Genomic DNA, 17,048 nt, shown 5'->3' on the forward strand with positions numbered 1-17,048 from the left:
AGCAATCATGAAACGGAATCATTTTGGATAATATTGTCTAATTTCCTTTCATATCCAACTTTAAAACAGGTGTACAATCTACGGCGCTGGGCGGCTTTCGGAGAGAGAAGTGAAAAAGCTTACGGCACCTGGGATTCCCAGGCGGTCTTCCATACAGGTACTAACCAGGCCCTGCTCTGCTTAGCTTCCGAGATCAGACGAGATCGGGCGGAACCAGAGAGGTATGGCCGTAAGCTGCTTTCTATCTTTTTCCTAATCCTTTATAATGCGTCAAAGAATTATGACACGCCTGCCGTTGGCATCTTTGTGTGGGTTAAATAGGGTATGCAAAGAAGGCTGTGACATCCCATGCCGAAAATTGGATGGACTAGAGAAGACCCGCCCAGGGGTCCCAGCCAATCGGTGAATGGCCATTGCAGTCCCCGCCACCTCAAATGGCCTGACGATGGTATGGACGTAAGCCACCTTTCATCTTCATCCTATTGCATGTCTTCTACAATGTGAATTTTTTTTTACAATTGTGTAGGTGTACAATCTACGGCGCTGGGCGGCTTTCGGAGAGAGAAGTGAAAAAGCTTACGGCACCTGGGATTCCCAGGCGGTCTTCCATCCAGGTACTAACCAGGCCCTGCTCTGCTTAGCTTCCGAGATCAGACGAGATCGGGCGGAACCAGAGAGGTATGGCCGTAAGCTGCTTTTCATCTTTTTCCTAATCCTTTAAAACGTGTCAAAGATAATCAGAAGTTTCTTTTTCTAAAATTGAAGCAGTTCTTAGCATTGGCAAGAGAGGTTCCTAAAGCCTGAAGGTAACTTTACTTTTCTTCACCGGCAATTCTAACATGTTGGGTTAGCACCTGTATTTCAACGGCTAAATTACAAACAATAGTATGCCAATCGTAAATGTTGATCAACACTAATTTAGCAATCATGAAACGGAATCATTTTGGATAATATTGTCTAATTTCCTTTCATATCCAACTTTAAAACAGGTGTACAATCTACGGCGCTGGGCGGCTTTCGGAGAGAGAAGTGAAAAAGCTTACGGCACCTGGGATTCCCAGGCGGTCTTCCATACAGGTACTAACCAGGCCCTGCTCTGCTTAGCTTCCGAGATCAGACGAGATCGGGCGGAACCAGAGAGGTATGGCCGTAAGCTGCTTTTCATCTTTTTCCTAATCCTTTAAAACGTGTCAAAGATAATCAGAAGTTTCTTTTTCTAAAATTGAAGCAGTTCTTAGCATTGGCAAGAGAGGTTCCTAAAGCCTGAAGGTAACTTTACTTTTCTTCACTGGCAATTCTAACATGTTGGGTTAGCACCTGTATTTCAACGGCTAAATTACAAACAATAGTATGCCAATCGTAAATGTTGATCAACACTAATTTAGCAATCATGAAACGGAATCATTTTGGATAATATTGTCTAATTTCCTTTCATATCCAACTTTAAAACAGGTGTACAATCTACGGCGCTGGGCGGCTTTCGGAGAGAGAAGTGAAAAAGCTTACGGCACCTGGGATTCCCAGGCGGTCTTCCATACAGGTACTAACCAGGCCCTGCTCTGCTTAGCTTCCGAGATCAGACGAGATCGGGCGGAACCAGAGAGGTATGGCCGTAAGCTGCTTTTCATCTTTTTCCTAATCCTTTAAAACGTGTCAAAGATAATCAGAAGTTTCTTTTTCTAAAATTGAAGCAGTTCTTAGCATTGGCAAGAGAGGTTCCTAAAGCCTGAAGGTAACTTTACTTTTCTTCACTGGCAATTCTAACATGTTGGGTTAGCACCTGTATTTCAACGGCTAAATTACAAACAATAGTATGCCAATCGTAAATGTTGATCAACACTAATTTAGCAATCATGAAACGGAATCATTTTGGATAATATTGTCTAATTTCCTTTCATATCCAACTTTAAAACAGGTGTACAATCTACGGCGCTGGGCGGCTTTCGGAGAGAGAAGTGAAAAAGCTTACGGCACCTGGGATTCCCAGGCGGTCTTCTATCCAGGTACTAACCAGGCCCTGCTCTGCTTAGCTTCCGAGATCAGACGAGATCGGGCGGAACCAGAGAGGTATGGCCGTAAGCTGCTTTTCATCTTTTTCCTAATCCTTTAAAACGTGTCAAAGATAATCAGAAGTTTCTTTTTCTAAAATTGAAGCAGTTCTTAGCATTGGCAAGAGAGGTTCCTAAAGCCTGAAGGTAACTTTACTTTTCTTCACTGGCAATTCTAACATGTTGGGTTAGCACCTGTATTTCAACGGCTAAATTACAAACAATAGTATGCCAATCGTAAATGTTGATCAACACTAATTTAGCAATCATGAAACGGAATCATTTTGGATAATATTGTCTAATTTCCTTTCATATCCAACTTTAAAACAGGTGTACAATCTACGGCGCTGGGCGGCTTTCGGAGAGAGAAGTGAAAAAGCTTACGGCACCTGGGATTCCCAGGCGGTCTTCCATCCAGGTACTAACCAGGCCCTGCTCTGCTTAGCTTCCGAGATCAGACGAGATCGGGCGCAACCAGAGAGGTATGGCCGTAAGCTGCTCTTTATCTTTTTCCTAATCCTTTATAATGCGTCAAAAAATTATGTCACGCCTGCCGTTGGCATCTTTGTGTGGGTTAAATAAGGGTATGCAAAGAAGGCTGTGACATCCTATGCCGAAAATTGGATGGACTAGAGAAGACCCGCCCAGGAGTCCCAGCCAATCGGTGGATGGCCATTGCAGTCCCCGCCACCTCAAATGGCCTGACGATGGTATGGACGTAAGCCACCTTTCATCTTCTTCCTATTGCATCTCTTCTACAATGTGAAATGCTTTTTACAATTGTGTAGGTGTACAATCTGCGGCGCTGGGCGGCTTTCGGAGAGAGAAGTGAAAAAGCTTACGGCACCTGGGATTCCCAGGCGGTCTTCCATCCAGGTACTAACCAGGCCCTGCTCTGCTTAGCTTCCGAGAGCAGACGAGATCGGGCGGAACCAGAGAGGTATGGCCATAAGCTGCTTTTCATCTTTTTCCTAATCCTTTAAAACGTGTCAAAGATAATCAGAAGTTTCTTTTTCTAAAATTGAAGCAGTTCTTAGGATTGGCAAGAGAGGTTCCTAAAGTCTGAAGGTAACTTTACTTTTCTTCACTGGCAATTCTAACATGTTGGGTTAGCACCTGTATTTCAACGGCTAAATTACAAACAATAGTATGCCAATCGTAAATGTTGATCAACACTAATTTAGCAATCATGAAACGGAATCATTTTGGATAATATTGTCTAATTTCCTTTCATATCCAACGTTAAAACAACACTAAACATGCATCTCTTCAACAATGTGATATTCTTTTTGTAATTTGTAGGTGTACAATCTGCGGCGCTCGGCGGCTTTCGGAGAGAGAAGTGAAAAAGCTTACGGCACCTGGGATTCCCAGGCGGTCTTCCATCCAGGTACTAACCAGGCCCTGCTCTGCTTAGCTTCCGAGAGCAGACGAGATCGGGCGGAACCAGAGAGGTATGGCCGTAAGCTGCTTTTTATCTTTTTCCTAATCCTTTATAATGCGTCAATGAATTATGACACGCCTGCAGCTGGCATCTTTGTGTGGGTTAAATAAGGGTATGCAAAGAAGGCTGTGACATCCCATGCCGAAAATTGGATGGACTAGAGAAGACCCGCCCAGGGGTCCCAGCCAATCGGTGAATGGCCATTGCAGTCCCCGCCACCTCAAATGGCCTGACGATGGTATGGACGTAAGCCACCTTACATCTTCTTCCTATTGCATCTCTTCTACAATGTGAATTTTTTTTTACAATTGTGTAGGTGTACAATTTACGGCGCTGGGCGGCTTTCAGAGAGAGAATTGAAAAAGCTTACGGCACCTGGGATTCCCAGGCGGTCTTCCATCCAGGTACTAACCAGGCCCTGCTCTGCTTAGCTTCCGAGATCAGACGAGATCGGGCGGAACCAGAGAGGTATGGCCGTAAGCTGCTTTTCATCTTTTTCCTAATCCTTTAAAACGTGTCAACGATAATCAGAAGTTTCTTTTTCTAAAATTGAAGCAGTTCTTAGCATTGGCAAGAGAGGTTCCTAAAGCCTGAAGGTAACTTTACTTTTCTTCACTGGCAATTCTAACATGTTGGGTTAGCACCTGTATTTCAACGGCTAAATTACAAACAATAGTATGCCAATCGTAAATGTTGATCAACACTAATTTAGCAATCATGAAACGGAATCATTTTGGATAATATTGTCTAATTTCCTTTCATATCCAACTTTAAAACAGGTGTACAATCTACGGCGCTGGGCGGCTTTCGGAGAGAGAAGTGAAAAAGCTTACGGCACCTGGGATTCCCAGGCGGTCTTCTATCCAGGTACTAACCAGGCCCTGCTCTGCTTAGCTTCCGAGATCAGACGAGATCGGGCGGAACCAGAGAGGTATGGCCGTAAGCTGCTTTTTATCTTTTTCCTAATCCTTTAAAACGTGTCAAAGATAATCAGAAGAGTTTCTTTTTCTAAAATTGAAGCAGTTCTTAGGATTGGCAAGAGAAGTTCCTAAAACCTGAAGGTAACTTTACTTTTCTTCACTGGCAATTCTAACAAGTTGGGTTAGCACCTGTATTTCAACGGCTAAATTACAAACAAAAGTATGCCAATCGTAAATGTTGATCAACACTAATTTAGCAATCATGAAACGGAATCATTTTGGATAATATTGTCTAATTTCCTTTCATATCCAACGTTAAAACAACACTAAACAGGCATCTCTTCAACAATGTGATATTCTTTTTGTAATTTGTAGGTGTACAATCTGCGGCGCTCGGCGGCTTTCGGAGAGAGAAGTGAAAAAGCTTACGGCACCTGGGATTCCCAGGCAGTCTTCCATCCAGGTACTAACCAGGCCCTGCTCTGTTTAGCTTCCGAGATCAGACGAGATCGGGCGGAACCAGAGAGGTATGGCCGTAAGCTGCTTTTTATCTTTTTCCTAATCCTTTATAATGCGTCAATGAATTATGATACGCCTGCCGTTGGCATCTTTGTGTGGGTTAAATAAGGGTATGCAAAGAAGGCTGTGACATCCCATGCCGAAAATTGGATGGACTAGAGAAGACCCGCCTAGGGGTCCCAGCCAATCGGTGAATGGCCATTGCAGTCCCCGCCACCTCAAATGGCCTGACGATGGTATGGACGTAAGCCACCTTTCATCTTCTTCCTATTGCATCTCTTCTACAATGTGAATTTTTTTTTTGGAATTGTGTAGGTGTACAATTTACGGCGCTGGGCGGCTTTCAGAGAGAGAAGTGAAAAAGCTTACGGCACCTGGGATTCCCAGGCGGTCTTCCATCCAGGTACTAACCATGCCCTGCTCTGCTTAGCTTCCGAGATCAGACGAGATCGGGCGGAACCAGAGAGGTATGGCCGTAAGCTGCTTTCCATCTTTTTCCTAATCCTTTAAAACGTGTCAAAGATAATCAGAAGTTTCTTTTTCTAAAATTGAAGCAGTTCTTAGCATTGGCAAGAGAGGTTCCTAAAGCCTGAAGGTAACTTTACTTTTCTTCACTGGCAATTCTAACATGTTGGGTTAGCACCTGTATTTCAACGGCTAAATTACAAACAATAGTATGCCAATCGTAAATGTTGATCAACACTAATTTAGCAATCATGAAACGGAATAATTTTGGATAATATTGTCTAATTTCCTTTCATATCCAACTTTAAAACAGGTGTACAATCTACGGCGCTGGGCGGCTTTCGGAGAGAGAAGTGAAAAAGCTTACGGCACCTGGGATTCCCAGGCGGTCTTCCATCCAGGTACTAACCAGGCCCTGCTCTGCTTAGCTTCCGAGATCAGACGAGATCGGGCGGAACCAGAGAGGTATGGCCGTAAGCTGCTCTTTATCTTTTTCCTAATCCTTTATAATGCGTCAAAAAATTATGTCACGCCTGCCGTTGGCATCTTTGTGTGGGTTAAATAAGGGTATGCAAAGAAGGCTGTGACATCCTATGCCGAAAATTGGATGGACTAGAGAAGACCCGCCTAGGGGTCCCAGCCAATCGGTGAATGGCCATTGCAGTCCCCGCCACCTCAAATGGCCTGACGATGGTATGGACGTAAGCCACCTTTCATCTTCTTCCTATTGCATCTCTTCTACAATGTGAATTTTTTTTTTGGAATTGTGTAGGTGTACAATTTACGGCGCTGGGCGGCTTTCAGAGAGAGAAGTGAAAAAGCTTACGGCACCTGGGATTCCCAGGCGGTCTTCCATCCAGGTACTAACCATGCCCTGCTCTGCTTAGCTTCCGAGATCAGACGAGATCGGGCGGAACCAGAGAGGTATGGCCGTAAGCTGCTTTCCATCTTTTTCCTAATCCTTTAAAACGTGTCAAAGATAATCAGAAGTTTCTTTTTCTAAAATTGAAGCAGTTCTTAGCATTGGCAAGAGAGGTTCCTAAAGCCTGAAGGTAACTTTACTTTTCTTCACTGGCAATTCTAACATGTTGGGTTAGCACCTGTATTTCAACGGCTAAATTACAAACAATAGTATGCCAATCGTAAATGTTGATCAACACTAATTTAGCAATCATGAAACGGAATAATTTTGGATAATATTGTCTAATTTCCTTTCATATCCAACTTTAAAACAGGTGTACAATCTACGGCGCTGGGCGGCTTTCGGAGAGAGAAGTGAAAAAGCTTACGGCACCTGGGATTCCCAGGCGGTCTTCCATCCAGGTACTAACCAGGCCCTGCTCTGCTTAGCTTCCGAGATCAGACGAGATCGGGCGGAACCAGAGAGGTATGGCCGTAAGCTGCTTTTCATCTTTTTCCTAATCCTTTAAAACGTGTCAAAGATAATCAGAAGTTTCTTTTTCTAAAATTGAAGCAGTTCTTAGCATTGGCAAGAGAGGTTCCTAAAGCCTGAAGGTAACTTTACTTTTCTTCACTGGCAATTCTAACATGTTGGGTTAGCACCTGTATTTCAACGGCTAAATTACAAACAATAGTATGCCAATCGTAAATGTTGATCAACACTAATTTAGCAATCATGAAACGGAATCATTTTGGATAATATTGTCTAATTTCCTTTCATATCCAACTTTAAAACAGGTGTACAATCTACGGCGCTGGGCGGCTTTCGGAGAGAGAAGTGAAAAAGCTTACGGCACCTGGGATTCCCAGGCGGTCTTCCATCCAGGTACTAACCAGGCCCTGCTCTGCTTAGCTTCCGAGATCAGACGAGATCGGGCGGAACCAGAGAGGTATGGCCGTAAGCTGCTTTTCATCTTTTTCCTAATCCTTTAAAACGTGTCAAAGATAATCAGAAGTTTCTTTTTCTAAAATTGAAGCAGTTCTTAGCATTGGCAAGAGAGGTTCCTAAAGCCTGAAGGTAACTTTACTTTTCTTCACTGGCAATTCTAACATGTTGGGTTAGCACCTGTATTTCAACGGCTAAATTACAAACAATAGTATGCCAATCGTAAATGTTGATCAACACTAATTTAGCAATCATGAAACGGAATCATTTTGGATAATATTGTCTAATTTCCTTTCATATCCAACTTTAAAACAGGTGTACAATCTACGGCGCTGGGCGGCTTTCGGAGAGAGAAGTGAAAAAGCTTACGGCACCTGGGATTCCCAGGCGGTCTTCCATCCAGGTACTAACCAGGCCCTGCTCTGCTTAGCTTCCGAGATCAGACGAGATCGGGCGGAACCAGAGAGGTATGGCCGTAAGCTGCTTTTCATCTTTTTCCTAATCCTTTAAAACGTGTCAAAGATAATCAGAAGTTTCTTTTTCTAAAATTGAAGCAGTTCTTAGCATTGGCAAGAGAGGTTCCTAAAGCCTGAAGGTAACTTTACTTTTCTTCACTGGCAATTCTAACATGTTGGGTTAGCACCTGTATTTCAACGGCTAAATTACAAACAATAGTATGCCAATCGTAAATGTTGATCAACACTAATTTAGCAATCATGAAACGGAATCATTTTGGATAATATTGTCTAATTTCCTTTCATATCCAACTTTAAAACAGGTGTACAATCTACGGCGCTGGGCGGCTTTCGGAGAGAGAAGTGAAAAAGCTTACGGCACCTGGGATTCCCAGGCGGTCTTCCATCCAGGTACTAACCAGGCCCTGCTCTGCTTAGCTTCCGAGATCAGACGAGATCGGGCGGAACCAGAGAGGTATGGCCGTAAGCTGCTTTTCATCTTTTTCCTAATCCTTTATAATGCGTCAATGAATTATGATACGCCTGCCGTTGGCATCTTTGTGTGGGTTAAATAAGGGTATGCAAAGAAGGCTGTGACATCCCATGCCGAAAATTGGATGGACTAGAGAAGACCCGCCCAGGGGTCCCAGCCAATCGGTGAATGGCCATTGCAGTCCCCGCCACCTCAAATGGCCTGACGATGGTATGGACGTAAGCCACCTTTCATCTTCTTCCTATTGCATCTCTTCTACAATGTGAATTTTTTTTTGGAATTGTGTAGGTGTACAATTTACGGCGCTGGGCGGCTTTCAGAGAGAGAAGTGAAAAAGCTTACGGCATCTGGGATTCCCAGGCGGTCTTCCATCCAGGTACTAACCAGGCCCTGCTCTGCTTAGCTTCCGAGAGCAGACGAGATCGGGCGGAACCAGAGAGGTATGGCCGTAAGCTGCTTTTTATCTTTTTCCTAATCCTTTATAATGCGTCAATGAATTATGACACGCCTGCAGCTGGCATCTTTGTGTGGGTTAAATAAGGGTATGCAAAGAAGGCTGTGACATCCCATGCCGAAAATTGGATGGACTAGAGAAGACCCGCCCAGGGGTCCCAGCCAATCGGTGAATGGCCATTGCAGTCCCCGCCACCTCAAATGGCCTGACGATGGTATGGACGTAAGCCACCTTACATCTTCTTCCTATTGCATCTCTTCTACAATGTGAATTTTTTTTTACAATTGTGTAGGTGTACAATTTACGGCGCTGGGCGGCTTTCAGAGAGAGAATTGAAAAAGCTTACGGCACCTGGGATTCCCAGGCGGTCTTCCATCCAGGTACTAACCAGGCCCTGCTCTGCTTAGCTTCCGAGATCAGACGAGATCGGGCGGAACCAGAGAGGTATGGCCGTAAGCTGCTTTTCATCTTTTTCCTAATCCTTTAAAACGTGTCAACGATAATCAGAAGTTTCTTTTTCTAAAATTGAAGCAGTTCTTAGCATTGGCAAGAGAGGTTCCTAAAGCCTGAAGGTAACTTTACTTTTCTTCACTGGCAATTCTAACATGTTGGGTTAGCACCTGTATTTCAACGGCTAAATTACAAACAATAGTATGCCAATCGTAAATGTTGATCAACACTAATTTAGCAATCATGAAACGGAATCATTTTGGATAATATTGTCTAATTTCCTTTCATATCCAACTTTAAAACAGGTGTACAATCTACGGCGCTGGGCGGCTTTCGGAGAGAGAAGTGAAAAAGCTTACGGCACCTGGGATTCCCAGGCGGTCTTCCATCCAGGTACTAACCAGGCCCTGCTCTGCTTAGCTTCCGAGATCAGACGAGATCGGGCGGAACCAGAGAGGTATGGCCGTAAGCTGCTTTTTATCTTTTTCCTAATCCTTTAAAACGTGTCAAAGATAATCAGAAGAGTTTCTTTTTCTAAAATTGAAGCAGTTCTTAGGATTGGCAAGAGAAGTTCCTAAAACCTGAAGGTAACTTTACTTTTCTTCACTGGCAATTCTAACAAGTTGGGTTAGCACCTGTATTTCAACGGCTAAATTACAAACAAAAGTATGCCAATCGTAAATGTTGATCAACACTAATTTAGCAATCATGAAACGGAATCATTTTGGATAATATTGTCTAATTTCCTTTCATATCCAACGTTAAAACAACACTAAACAGGCATCTCTTCAACAATGTGATATTCTTTTTGTAATTTGTAGGTGTACAATCTGCGGCGCTCGGCGGCTTTCGGAGAGAGAAGTGAAAAAGCTTACGGCACCTGGGATTCCCAGGCAGTCTTCCATCCAGGTACTAACCAGGCCCTGCTCTGTTTAGCTTCCGAGATCAGACGAGATCGGGCGGAACCAGAGAGGTATGGCCGTAAGCTGCTTTTTATCTTTTTCCTAATCCTTTATAATGCGTCAATGAATTATGATACGCCTGCCGTTGGCATCTTTGTGTGGGTTAAATAAGGGTATGCAAAGAAGGCTGTGACATCCCATGCCGAAAATTGGATGGACTAGAGAAGACCCGCCTAGGGGTCCCAGCCAATCGGTGAATGGCCATTGCAGTCCCCGCCACCTCAAATGGCCTGACGATGGTATGGACGTAAGCCACCTTTCATCTTCTTCCTATTGCATCTCTTCTACAATGTGAATTTTTTTTTTGGAATTGTGTAGGTGTACAATTTACGGCGCTGGGCGGCTTTCAGAGAGAGAAGTGAAAAAGCTTACGGCACCTGGGATTCCCAGGCGGTCTTCCATCCAGGTACTAACCATGCCCTGCTCTGCTTAGCTTCCGAGATCAGACGAGATCGGGCGGAACCAGAGAGGTATGGCCGTAAGCTGCTTTCCATCTTTTTCCTAATCCTTTAAAACGTGTCAAAGATAATCAGAAGTTTCTTTTTCTAAAATTGAAGCAGTTCTTAGCATTGGCAAGAGAGGTTCCTAAAGCCTGAAGGTAACTTTACTTTTCTTCACTGGCAATTCTAACATGTTGGGTTAGCACCTGTATTTCAACGGCTAAATTACAAACAATAGTATGCCAATCGTAAATGTTGATCAACACTAATTTAGCAATCATGAAACGGAATCATTTTGGATAATATTGTCTAATTTCCTTTCATATCCAACGTTAAAACAGGTGTACAATCTGCGGCGCTCGGCGGCTTTCGGAGAGAGAAGTGAAAAAGCTTACGGCACCTGGGATTCCCAGGCGGTCTTCCATCCAGGTACTAACCAGGCCCTGCTCTGTTTAGCTTCCGAGATCAGACAAGATCGGGCGGAACCAGAGAGGTATGGCCGTAAGCTGCTTTTTATCTTTTTCCTAATCCTTTATAATGCGTCAATGAATTATGATACGCCTGCCGTTGGCATCTTTGTGTGGGTTAAATAAGGGTATGCAAAGAAGGCTGTGACATCCCATGCCGAAAATTGGATGGACTAGAGAAGACCCGCCCAGGGGTCCCAGCCAATCGGTGAATGGCCATTGCAGTCCCCGCCACCTCAAATGGCCTGACGATGGTATGGACGTAAGCCACCTTTCATCTTCTTCCTATTGCATCTCTTCTACAATGTGAATTTTTTTTTGGAATTGTGTAGGTGTACAATTTACGGCGCTGGGCGGCTTTCAGAGAGAGAAGTGAAAAAGCTTACGGCATCTGGGATTCCCAGGCGGTCTTCCATCCAGGTACTAACCAGGCCCTGCTCTGCTTAGCTTCCGAGATCAGACGAGATCGGGCGCAACCAGAGAGGTATGGCCGTAAGCTGCTCTTTATCTTTTTCCTAATCCTTTATAATGCGTCAAAAAATTATGTCACGCCTGCCGTTGGCATCTTTGTGTGGGTTAAATAAGGGTATGCAAAGAAGGCTGTGACATCCTATGCCGAAAATTGGATGGACTAGAGAAGACCCGCCCAGGAGTCCCAGCCAATCGGTGGATGGCCATTGCAGTCCCCGCCACCTCAAATGGCCTGACGATGGTATGGACGTAAGCCACCTTTCATCTTCTTCCTATTGCATCTCTTCTACAATGTGAAATGCTTTTTACAATTGTGTAGGTGTACAATCTGCGGCGCTGGGCGGCTTTCGGAGAGAGAAGTGAAAAAGCTTACGGCACCTGGGATTCCCAGGCGGTCTTCCATCCAGGTACTAACCAGGCCCTGCTCTGCTTAGCTTCCGAGAGCAGACGAGATCGGGCGGAACCAGAGAGGTATGGCCGTAAGCTGCGTTTCATCTTTTTCCTAATCCTTTAAAACGTGTCAAAGATAATCAGAAGTTTCTTTTTCTAAAATTGAAGCAGTTCTTAGCATTGGCAAGAGAGGTTCCTAAAACCTGAAGGTAACTTTACTTTTCTTCACTGGCAATTCTAACATGTTTGGTTAGCACCTGTATTTCAACGGCTAAATTACAAACAATAGTATGCCAATCGTAAATGTTGATCAACACTAATTTAGCAATCATGAAACGGAATCATTTTGGATAATATTGTCTAATTTCCTTTCATATCCAACGTTAAAACAACACTAAACATGCATCTCTTCAACAATGTGATATTCTTTTTGTAATTTGTAGGTGTACAATCTGCGGCGCTCGGCGGCTTTCGGAGAGAGAAGTGAAAAAGCTTACGGCACCTGGGATTCCCAGGCGGTCTTCCATCCAGGTACTAACCAGGCCCTGCTCTGCTTAGCTTCCGAGAGCAGACGAGATCGGGCGGAACCAGAGAGGTATGGCCGTAAGCTGCTTTTTATCTTTTTCCTAATCCTTTATAATGCGTCAATGAATTATGACACGCCTGCAGCTGGCATCTTTGTGTGGGTTAAATAAGGGTATGCAAAGAAGGCTGTGACATCCCATGCCGAAAATTGGATGGACTAGAGAAGACCCGCCCAGGGGTCCCAGCCAATCGGTGAATGGCCATTGCAGTCCCCGCCACCTCAAATGGCCTGACGATGGTATGGACGTAAGCCACCTTACATCTTCTTCCTATTGCATCTCTTCTACAATGTGAATTTTTTTTTACAATTGTGTAGGTGTACAATTTACGGCGCTGGGCGGCTTTCAGAGAGAGAATTGAAAAAGCTTACGGCACCTGGGATTCCCAGGCGGTCTTCCATCCAGGTACTAACCAGGCCCTGCTCTGCTTAGCTTCCGAGATCAGACGAGATCGGGCGGAACCAGAGAGGTATGGCCGTAAGCTGCTTTTCATCTTTTTCCTAATCCTTTAAAACGTGTCAACGATAATCAGAAGTTTCTTTTTCTAAAATTGAAGCAGTTCTTAGCATTGGCAAGAGAGGTTCCTAAAGCCTGAAGGTAACTTTACTTTTCTTCACTGGCAATTCTAACATGTTGGGTTAGCACCTGTATTTCAACGGCTAAATTACAAACAATAGTATGCCAATCGTAAATGTTGATCAACACTAATTTAGCAATCATGAAACGGAATCATTTTGGATAATATTGTCTAATTTCCTTTCATATCCAACTTTAAAACAGGTGTACAATCTACGGCGCTGGGCGGCTTTCGGAGAGAGAAGTGAAAAAGCTTACGGCACCTGGGATTCCCAGGCGGTCTTCCATCCAGGTACTAACCAGGCCCTGCTCTGCTTAGCTTCCGAGATCAGACGAGATCGGGCGGAACCAGAGAGGTATGGCCGTAAGCTGCTTTTCATCTTTTTCCTAATCCTTTAAAACGTGTCAAAGATAATCAGAAGTTTCTTTTTCTAAAATTGAAGCAGTTCTTAGCATTGGCAAGAGAGGTTCCTAAAGCCTGAAGGTAACTTTACTTTTCTTCACTGGCAATTCTAACATGTTGGGTTAGCACCTGTATTTCAACGGCTAAATTACAAACAATAGTATGCCAATCGTAAATGTTGATCAACACTAATTTAGCAATCATGAAACGGAATCATTTTGGATAATATTGTCTAATTTCCTTTCATATCCAACTTTAAAACAGGTGTACAATCTACGGCGCTGGGCGGCTTTCGGAGAGAGAAGTGAAAAAGCTTACGGCACCTGGGATTCCCAGGCAGTCTTCTATCCAGGTACTAACCAGGCCCTGCTCTGCTTAGCTTCCGAGATCAGACGAGATCGGGCGGAACCAGAGAGGTATGGCCGTAAGCTGCTTTTCATCTTTTTCCTAATCCTTTAAAACGTGTCAAAGATAATCAGAAGTTTCTTTTTCTAAAATTGAAGCAGTTCTTAGCATTGGCAAGAGAGGTTCCTAAAGCCTGAAGGTAACTTTACTTTTCTTCACTGGCAATTCTAACATGTTGGGTTAGCACCTGTATTTCAACGGCTAAATTACAAACAATAGTATGCCAATCGTAAATGTTGATCAACACTAATTTAGCAATCATGAAACGGAATCATTTTGGATAATATTGTCTAATTTCCTTTCATATCCAACTTTAAAACAGGTGTACAATCTACGGCGCTGGGCGGCTTTCGGAGAGAGAAGTGAAAAAGCTTACGGCACCTGGGATTCCCAGGCGGTCTTCCATCCAGGTACTAACCAGGCCCTGCTCTGCTTAGCTTCCGAGATCAGACGAGATCGGGCGGAACCAGAGAGGTATGGCCGTAAGCTGCTTTTCATCTTTTTCCTAATCCTTTATAATGCGTCAATGAATTATGATACGCCTGCCGTTGGCATCTTTGTGTGGGTTAAATAAGGGTATGCAAAGAAGGCTGTGACATCCCATGCCGAAAATTGGATGGACTAGAGAAGACCCGCCCAGGGGTCCCAGCCAATCGGTGAATGGCCATTGCAGTCCCCGCCACCTCAAATGGCCTGACGATGGTATGGACGTAAGCCACCTTACATCTTCTTCCTATTGCATCTCTTCTACAATGTGAATTTTTTTTTACAATTGTGTAGGTGTACAATTTACGGCGCTGGGCGGCTTTCAGAGAGAGAATTGAAAAAGCTTACGGCACCTGGGATTCCCAGGCGGTCTTCCATCCAGGTACTAACCAGGCCCTGCTCTGCTTAGCTTCCGAGATCAGACGAGATCGGGCGGAACCAGAGAGGTATGGCCGTAAGCTGCTTTTCATCTTTTTCCTAATCCTTTAAAACGTGTCAACGATAATCAGAAGTTTCTTTTTCTAAAATTGAAGCAGTTCTTAGCATTGGCAAGAGAGGTTCCTAAAGCCTGAAGGTAACTTTACTTTTCTTCACTGGCAATTCTAACATGTTGGGTTAGCACCTGTATTTCAACGGCTAAATTACAAACAATAGTATGCCAATCGTAAATGTTGATCAACACTAATTTAGCAATCATGAAACGGAATCATTTTGGATAATATTGTCTAATTTCCTTTCATATCCAACTTTAAAACAGGTGTACAATCTACGGCGCTGGGCGGCTTTCGGAGAGAGAAGTGAAAAAGCTTACGGCACCTGGGATTCCCAGGCGGTCTTCCATCCAGGTACTAACCAGGCCCTGCTCTGCTTAGCTTCCGAGATCAGACGAGATCGGGCGGAACCAGAGAGGTATGGCCGTAAGCTGCTTTTCATCTTTTTCCTAATCCTTTAAAACGTGTCAAAGATAATCAGAAGTTTCTTTTTCTAAAATTGAAGCAGTTCTTAGCATTGGCAAGAGAGGTTCCTAAAGCCTGAAGGTAACTTTACTTTTCTTCACTGGCAATTCTAACATGTTGGGTTAGCACCTGTATTTCAACGGCTAAATTACAAACAATAGTATGCCAATCGTAAATGTTGATCAACACTAATTTAGCAATCATGAAACGGAATCATTTTGGATAATATTGTCTAATTTCCTTTCATATCCAACTTTAAAACAGGTGTACAATCTACGGCGCTGGGCGGCTTTCGGAGAGAGAAGTGAAAAAGCTTACGGCACCTGGGATTCCCAGGCAGTCTTCTATCCAGGTACTAACCAGGCCCTGCTCTGCTTAGCTTCCGAGATCAGACGAGATCGGGCGGAACCAGAGAGGTATGGCCGTAAGCTGCTTTTCATCTTTTTCCTAATCCTTTAAAACGTGTCAAAGATAATCAGAAGTTTCTTTTTCTAAAATTGAAGCAGTTCTTAGCATTGGCAAGAGAGGTTCCTAAAGCCTGAAGGTAACTTTACTTTTCTTCACTGGCAATTCTAACATGTTGGGTTAGCACCTGTATTTCAACGGCTAAATTACAAACAATAGTATGCCAATCGTAAATGTTGATCAACACTAATTTAGCAATCATGAAACGGAATCATTTTGGATAATATTGTCTAATTTCCTTTCATATCCAACTTTAAAACAGGTGTACAATCTACGGCGCTGGGCGGCTTTCGGAGAGAGAAGTGAAAAAGCTTACGGCACCTGGGATTCCCAGGCGGTCTTCCATCCAGGTACTAACCAGGCCCTGCTCTGCTTAGCTTCCGAGATCAGACGAGATCGGGCGGAACCAGAGAGGTATGGCCGTAAGCTGCTTTTCATCTTTTTCCTAATCCTTTATAATGCGTCAATGAATTATGATACGCCTGCCGTTGGCATCTTTGTGTGGGTTAAATAAGGGTATGCAAAGAAGGCTGTGACATCCCATGCCGAAAATTGGATGGACTAGAGAAGACCCGCCCAGGGGTCCCAGCCAATCGGTGAATGGCCATTGCAGTCCCCGCCACCTCAAATGGCCTGACGATGGTATGGACGTAAGCCACCTTTCATCTTCTTCCTATTGCATCTCTTCTACAATGTGAATTTTTTTTTGGAATTGTGTAGGTGTACAATTTACGGCGCTGGGCGGCTTTCAGAGAGAGAAGTGAAAAAGCTTACGGCATCTGGGATTCCCAGGCGGTCTTCCATCCAGGTACTAACCAGGCCCTGCTCTGCTTAGCTTCCGAGATCAGACGAGATCGGGCGCAACCAGAGAGGTATGGCCGTAAGCTGCTCTTTATCTTTTTCCTAATCCTTTATAATGCGTCAAAAAATTATGTCACGCCTGCCGTTGGCATCTTTGTGTGGGTTAAATAAGGGTATGCAAAGAAGGCTGTGACATCCTATGCCGAAAATTGGATGGACTAGAGAAGACCCGCCCAGGAGTCCCAGCCAATCGGTGGATGGCCATTGCAGTCCCCGCCACCTCAAATGGCCTGACGATGGTATGGACGTAAGCCACCTTTCATCTTCTTCCTATTGCATCTCTTCTACAATGTGAAATGCTTTTTACAATTGTGTAGGTGTACAATCTGCGGCGCTGGGCGGCTTTCGGAGAGAGAAGTGAAAAAGCTTACGGCACCTGGGATTCCCAGGCGGTCTTCCATCCAGGTACTAACCAGGCCCTGCTCTGCTTAGCTTCCGAGAGCAGACGAGATCGGGCGGAACCAGAGAGGTATGGCCATAAGCTGCTT

The 17,048-nt window shown here is 44.2% G+C and overlaps 37 non-coding genes across 37 annotated transcripts; all 37 read right to left on the minus strand.

The window, feature by feature from the left end:
- Positions 1-116: 116 nt before the first annotated feature.
- LOC134114409 (5S ribosomal RNA) lies at positions 117-235 on the minus strand. The gene has a single exon (XR_009946774.1). It is a non-coding gene; the product is annotated as a 5S ribosomal RNA (ribosomal RNA).
- Positions 236-573: 338 nt separating this feature from the next.
- LOC134114335 (5S ribosomal RNA) lies at positions 574-692 on the minus strand. The gene has a single exon (XR_009946701.1). It is a non-coding gene; the product is annotated as a 5S ribosomal RNA (ribosomal RNA).
- A 344-nt stretch (positions 693-1,036) lies between these two features.
- On the minus strand, positions 1,037-1,155 carry LOC134114410 (5S ribosomal RNA). The gene has a single exon (XR_009946775.1). It is a non-coding gene; the product is annotated as a 5S ribosomal RNA (ribosomal RNA).
- A 344-nt stretch (positions 1,156-1,499) lies between these two features.
- On the minus strand, positions 1,500-1,618 carry LOC134114411 (5S ribosomal RNA). The gene has a single exon (XR_009946776.1). It is a non-coding gene; the product is annotated as a 5S ribosomal RNA (ribosomal RNA).
- Positions 1,619-1,962: 344 nt separating this feature from the next.
- Positions 1,963-2,081, minus strand: LOC134114557 (5S ribosomal RNA). The gene has a single exon (XR_009946924.1). It is a non-coding gene; the product is annotated as a 5S ribosomal RNA (ribosomal RNA).
- A 344-nt stretch (positions 2,082-2,425) lies between these two features.
- On the minus strand, positions 2,426-2,544 carry LOC134114813 (5S ribosomal RNA). The gene has a single exon (XR_009947173.1). It is a non-coding gene; the product is annotated as a 5S ribosomal RNA (ribosomal RNA).
- Positions 2,545-2,883: 339 nt separating this feature from the next.
- LOC134114623 (5S ribosomal RNA) lies at positions 2,884-3,002 on the minus strand. Its single transcript, XR_009946990.1, has one exon. It is a non-coding gene; the product is annotated as a 5S ribosomal RNA (ribosomal RNA).
- Positions 3,003-3,397: 395 nt separating this feature from the next.
- Positions 3,398-3,516, minus strand: LOC134114489 (5S ribosomal RNA). The gene has a single exon (XR_009946856.1). It is a non-coding gene; the product is annotated as a 5S ribosomal RNA (ribosomal RNA).
- A 339-nt stretch (positions 3,517-3,855) lies between these two features.
- Positions 3,856-3,974, minus strand: LOC134114346 (5S ribosomal RNA). The gene has a single exon (XR_009946712.1). It is a non-coding gene; the product is annotated as a 5S ribosomal RNA (ribosomal RNA).
- A 344-nt stretch (positions 3,975-4,318) lies between these two features.
- Positions 4,319-4,437, minus strand: LOC134114558 (5S ribosomal RNA). The gene has a single exon (XR_009946925.1). It is a non-coding gene; the product is annotated as a 5S ribosomal RNA (ribosomal RNA).
- A 397-nt stretch (positions 4,438-4,834) lies between these two features.
- LOC134114578 (5S ribosomal RNA) lies at positions 4,835-4,953 on the minus strand. The gene has a single exon (XR_009946945.1). It is a non-coding gene; the product is annotated as a 5S ribosomal RNA (ribosomal RNA).
- Positions 4,954-5,293: 340 nt separating this feature from the next.
- Positions 5,294-5,412, minus strand: LOC134114596 (5S ribosomal RNA). The gene has a single exon (XR_009946963.1). It is a non-coding gene; the product is annotated as a 5S ribosomal RNA (ribosomal RNA).
- A 344-nt stretch (positions 5,413-5,756) lies between these two features.
- Positions 5,757-5,875, minus strand: LOC134114357 (5S ribosomal RNA). The gene has a single exon (XR_009946723.1). It is a non-coding gene; the product is annotated as a 5S ribosomal RNA (ribosomal RNA).
- Positions 5,876-6,215: 340 nt separating this feature from the next.
- Positions 6,216-6,334, minus strand: LOC134114597 (5S ribosomal RNA). The gene has a single exon (XR_009946964.1). It is a non-coding gene; the product is annotated as a 5S ribosomal RNA (ribosomal RNA).
- Positions 6,335-6,678: 344 nt separating this feature from the next.
- LOC134114368 (5S ribosomal RNA) lies at positions 6,679-6,797 on the minus strand. Its single transcript, XR_009946734.1, has one exon. It is a non-coding gene; the product is annotated as a 5S ribosomal RNA (ribosomal RNA).
- Positions 6,798-7,141: 344 nt separating this feature from the next.
- LOC134114379 (5S ribosomal RNA) lies at positions 7,142-7,260 on the minus strand. Its single transcript, XR_009946745.1, has one exon. It is a non-coding gene; the product is annotated as a 5S ribosomal RNA (ribosomal RNA).
- Positions 7,261-7,604: 344 nt separating this feature from the next.
- LOC134114390 (5S ribosomal RNA) lies at positions 7,605-7,723 on the minus strand. The gene has a single exon (XR_009946756.1). It is a non-coding gene; the product is annotated as a 5S ribosomal RNA (ribosomal RNA).
- A 344-nt stretch (positions 7,724-8,067) lies between these two features.
- Positions 8,068-8,186, minus strand: LOC134114402 (5S ribosomal RNA). The gene has a single exon (XR_009946767.1). It is a non-coding gene; the product is annotated as a 5S ribosomal RNA (ribosomal RNA).
- A 339-nt stretch (positions 8,187-8,525) lies between these two features.
- Positions 8,526-8,644, minus strand: LOC134114735 (5S ribosomal RNA). The gene has a single exon (XR_009947102.1). It is a non-coding gene; the product is annotated as a 5S ribosomal RNA (ribosomal RNA).
- Positions 8,645-8,983: 339 nt separating this feature from the next.
- Positions 8,984-9,102, minus strand: LOC134114413 (5S ribosomal RNA). Its single transcript, XR_009946778.1, has one exon. It is a non-coding gene; the product is annotated as a 5S ribosomal RNA (ribosomal RNA).
- A 344-nt stretch (positions 9,103-9,446) lies between these two features.
- On the minus strand, positions 9,447-9,565 carry LOC134114424 (5S ribosomal RNA). The gene has a single exon (XR_009946789.1). It is a non-coding gene; the product is annotated as a 5S ribosomal RNA (ribosomal RNA).
- A 397-nt stretch (positions 9,566-9,962) lies between these two features.
- LOC134114579 (5S ribosomal RNA) lies at positions 9,963-10,081 on the minus strand. The gene has a single exon (XR_009946946.1). It is a non-coding gene; the product is annotated as a 5S ribosomal RNA (ribosomal RNA).
- A 340-nt stretch (positions 10,082-10,421) lies between these two features.
- On the minus strand, positions 10,422-10,540 carry LOC134114598 (5S ribosomal RNA). Its single transcript, XR_009946965.1, has one exon. It is a non-coding gene; the product is annotated as a 5S ribosomal RNA (ribosomal RNA).
- Positions 10,541-10,884: 344 nt separating this feature from the next.
- Positions 10,885-11,003, minus strand: LOC134114646 (5S ribosomal RNA). The gene has a single exon (XR_009947013.1). It is a non-coding gene; the product is annotated as a 5S ribosomal RNA (ribosomal RNA).
- Positions 11,004-11,342: 339 nt separating this feature from the next.
- On the minus strand, positions 11,343-11,461 carry LOC134114378 (5S ribosomal RNA). The gene has a single exon (XR_009946744.1). It is a non-coding gene; the product is annotated as a 5S ribosomal RNA (ribosomal RNA).
- Positions 11,462-11,800: 339 nt separating this feature from the next.
- Positions 11,801-11,919, minus strand: LOC134114490 (5S ribosomal RNA). The gene has a single exon (XR_009946857.1). It is a non-coding gene; the product is annotated as a 5S ribosomal RNA (ribosomal RNA).
- A 395-nt stretch (positions 11,920-12,314) lies between these two features.
- On the minus strand, positions 12,315-12,433 carry LOC134114491 (5S ribosomal RNA). Its single transcript, XR_009946858.1, has one exon. It is a non-coding gene; the product is annotated as a 5S ribosomal RNA (ribosomal RNA).
- Positions 12,434-12,772: 339 nt separating this feature from the next.
- On the minus strand, positions 12,773-12,891 carry LOC134114435 (5S ribosomal RNA). Its single transcript, XR_009946801.1, has one exon. It is a non-coding gene; the product is annotated as a 5S ribosomal RNA (ribosomal RNA).
- Positions 12,892-13,235: 344 nt separating this feature from the next.
- LOC134114447 (5S ribosomal RNA) lies at positions 13,236-13,354 on the minus strand. The gene has a single exon (XR_009946813.1). It is a non-coding gene; the product is annotated as a 5S ribosomal RNA (ribosomal RNA).
- Positions 13,355-13,698: 344 nt separating this feature from the next.
- LOC134114307 (5S ribosomal RNA) lies at positions 13,699-13,817 on the minus strand. The gene has a single exon (XR_009946673.1). It is a non-coding gene; the product is annotated as a 5S ribosomal RNA (ribosomal RNA).
- A 344-nt stretch (positions 13,818-14,161) lies between these two features.
- Positions 14,162-14,280, minus strand: LOC134114459 (5S ribosomal RNA). Its single transcript, XR_009946825.1, has one exon. It is a non-coding gene; the product is annotated as a 5S ribosomal RNA (ribosomal RNA).
- A 339-nt stretch (positions 14,281-14,619) lies between these two features.
- LOC134114470 (5S ribosomal RNA) lies at positions 14,620-14,738 on the minus strand. Its single transcript, XR_009946837.1, has one exon. It is a non-coding gene; the product is annotated as a 5S ribosomal RNA (ribosomal RNA).
- A 344-nt stretch (positions 14,739-15,082) lies between these two features.
- On the minus strand, positions 15,083-15,201 carry LOC134114481 (5S ribosomal RNA). The gene has a single exon (XR_009946848.1). It is a non-coding gene; the product is annotated as a 5S ribosomal RNA (ribosomal RNA).
- Positions 15,202-15,545: 344 nt separating this feature from the next.
- Positions 15,546-15,664, minus strand: LOC134114308 (5S ribosomal RNA). The gene has a single exon (XR_009946674.1). It is a non-coding gene; the product is annotated as a 5S ribosomal RNA (ribosomal RNA).
- Positions 15,665-16,008: 344 nt separating this feature from the next.
- On the minus strand, positions 16,009-16,127 carry LOC134114492 (5S ribosomal RNA). Its single transcript, XR_009946859.1, has one exon. It is a non-coding gene; the product is annotated as a 5S ribosomal RNA (ribosomal RNA).
- Positions 16,128-16,466: 339 nt separating this feature from the next.
- Positions 16,467-16,585, minus strand: LOC134114380 (5S ribosomal RNA). The gene has a single exon (XR_009946746.1). It is a non-coding gene; the product is annotated as a 5S ribosomal RNA (ribosomal RNA).
- Positions 16,586-16,924: 339 nt separating this feature from the next.
- Positions 16,925-17,043, minus strand: LOC134114624 (5S ribosomal RNA). Its single transcript, XR_009946991.1, has one exon. It is a non-coding gene; the product is annotated as a 5S ribosomal RNA (ribosomal RNA).
- Positions 17,044-17,048: the final 5 nt, after the last annotated feature.

The sequence above is a fragment of the Pungitius pungitius genome, unplaced genomic scaffold (assembly GCF_949316345.1).
Source record: "Pungitius pungitius unplaced genomic scaffold, fPunPun2.1 scaffold_34, whole genome shotgun sequence".
Classification (NCBI taxonomy): Eukaryota; Metazoa; Chordata; class Actinopteri; order Perciformes; family Gasterosteidae; genus Pungitius; species Pungitius pungitius.